Source organism: Macrobrachium nipponense, chromosome 6 (assembly GCF_015104395.2).
Source record: "Macrobrachium nipponense isolate FS-2020 chromosome 6, ASM1510439v2, whole genome shotgun sequence".
Lineage (NCBI taxonomy): Eukaryota > Metazoa > Arthropoda > Malacostraca > Decapoda > Palaemonidae > Macrobrachium > Macrobrachium nipponense.
The window spans coordinates 70089241-70091740 of record NC_061108.1 but is presented as its reverse complement, the minus strand read 5'-3'; positions in this window follow the sequence as shown (position 1 = coordinate 70091740).

Genomic DNA, 2500 nt, shown 5'->3' with positions numbered 1-2500 from the left:
ATAAGGGCATGAAACGCTCACTACCTGAAATATATTCAGTGGGGTGTTCGCAAACTTACCTCCTTCCCTCTTTACCCCCTTAGTTCTGTTAAGGGCTTATATATACCCTATGTTAATTTATATATTGACTAGATTACCATTACTATTTAACAAGATTTTTTTCTGGAGTTTTTTTAATGCTAAGTATTTTCACAATTTTGTAATGATTCTTATTAGTTCATCCTATTTCAACCAATGGCTGCATCTTTCTGGGTGCACCTTTCTCTGTCTTGTTCCAGAAAATAGAATTTAGACCGGACAAGTAAAAGTCAAAATCAGATCATTCCCTAATGAGCATAAAATCTTAAGATTAATTTGGGTATTCGTTTGGTAGTAAACCCAAGGAGATGAATTTTTAAATCATATTTTGGGCATTTTGTACCAAAAATAATTTTACTTTGAAACCGCTTGTATAATATTGCCCAGCTACTAATTACACAAATCCCTCAGGTTAATGAGTAATGCATATCTTTAAATTTCGTCAAATAAACTGTATTTTTCACTTTCCAATACTTTTCAATTGCACATTACAAAACTCTGATAATTTGGGAATACTTTCTGATGTAAATTAATCTTTATCCATATGCCCTTCATTAATACTGCGGCCTGTATCCTACTGGCCAGAACCTTCCATGCACAGCCAGCTAGTCTGGAACTTCATCGCCTTCAAAGCATTGGAGCAGTAGTTCACTGACTAAACTGCAGATCTGTCTCTGGGTCTCAGATGTCAAGATCTGGAACTTGAGGCTGTTCCCAGATGGCGGGTAAATAATTCATTCTTACATTATGTTTTGAGAGTTCTACCAATAGGGAGGATTCAATCATGGCCACCGATTTAATGCCATACAAAATTTTCTCATATAAGGGTGAAGCTGTTAAAGGCTTCCAATATTTGGCCAATTATATCAGAGTATTAGTCTCGATATGGATTCCATTGATATAGTAAGTGATGAGAGAGAGTACACTGTAAAGTCTCCTTGTAACTTTCAAAAACACATATATTCTTGAGAGAGAGAGAGAGAGAGAGAGAGAGAGAGAGAGAGAGAGAGAGAGAGTCCAAAAATAATCTACTTAGGGAAAAGCACAAGAAAGAAAACGATATATAACTAATGGTAAAATACTGCCACTAATATAAGTTAGTCTGTCCACTGAATGAATAAATATATTTTACCACTGCCTACAGTTTTCATCAGAAAAACAGTAAACAAATACATATGGTAGGCTATATGCAAACGATAGCTATTTTACGGCACGTATTATAGATATAACTTGTAAAATCCCATATGTAATCTAGCTATCATTCTACCTCAAACCACTTACTAATTATTTTACAAAGGGAATAATTTCAAGCTAGGCACAGTTCTGTATTGGATTAAGTATAGTCTTTAGTTCTAGTTTAAGATGATGAATAACTTCCTCGTATGAAGAGAAAAGGAGATAGATCAGTTATTAGAAATTGTTACAATTAGAGACCATAGAATCCACTTGAGTATGCCCAAGAATTGTATTACTGAAGTTTTGAACAGGCTTTTTACAATTCTGCACTGATGACAAATACGACAAGAGAGAAAATATCGAATACTACATAATTTATGTTCATTTGCCATTTACGAAAAATATATTGAATATATCGAAACCCGCAAACAATCGCAAAAATTTACTTTGTATTCATCATCTAAATGTATTGTTTATATATTATGAACTACCCTAACAGTCATTGGACGAAAGGAAAGACAAACAGACAGACAGAGAAAGATCTCAAATGTTCTCTAGCTCCCGAAGTAGTGACAGTAACAAACTATATGCACTGTCGGACTAAAAATGTGCAAAGGAATAAAACACAAAGCAAAGTTTCACAATGATAAAGTAAACTAAGCGCGGAAAGTGAAAATTAGAAACGAATACTTATTTAGCTAAGCAGAACGGTCCGTTGAAATAAATTCAAGACACCTGGTGAATGTTTGACCCAGAATTCTTGGTTCCGTGGTTCGCCCCCATGAGCCGACGAATCTCTTATCAACTAAATAATCCCCTTCTGTTAACATGAATGAAAATATATTAATTCCGAGGAAAAGCGAATTAGCTATTAAAGGACATTTGTAGCTTAATGCGCATATATGAATTACAGTGATGTGATAAGACATAATATGGTTACGTACGACAAAAGCGCTACAAAGTTAGGGTTGATGTCGACTCTAAAACAACGAATAAGTGAGAGGCGGCATTAAATTATACCTCTCGTGATAGTCTTGTGGGTAAAGAGCTTCACTGCACGTCCTGAATTCTTGGTTCCGTGGTTCGCGCTCATGAGCCGACGAATTTCTTATCGACTAAAAAATTCCCCTTAGGTAAACATTTATGAAAATATATTAATTTCAAGGTAGAGCGATATAGATATTGTAGGTTAACGTATATATATATATATATATATATATATATGTATATATATATATATATATAT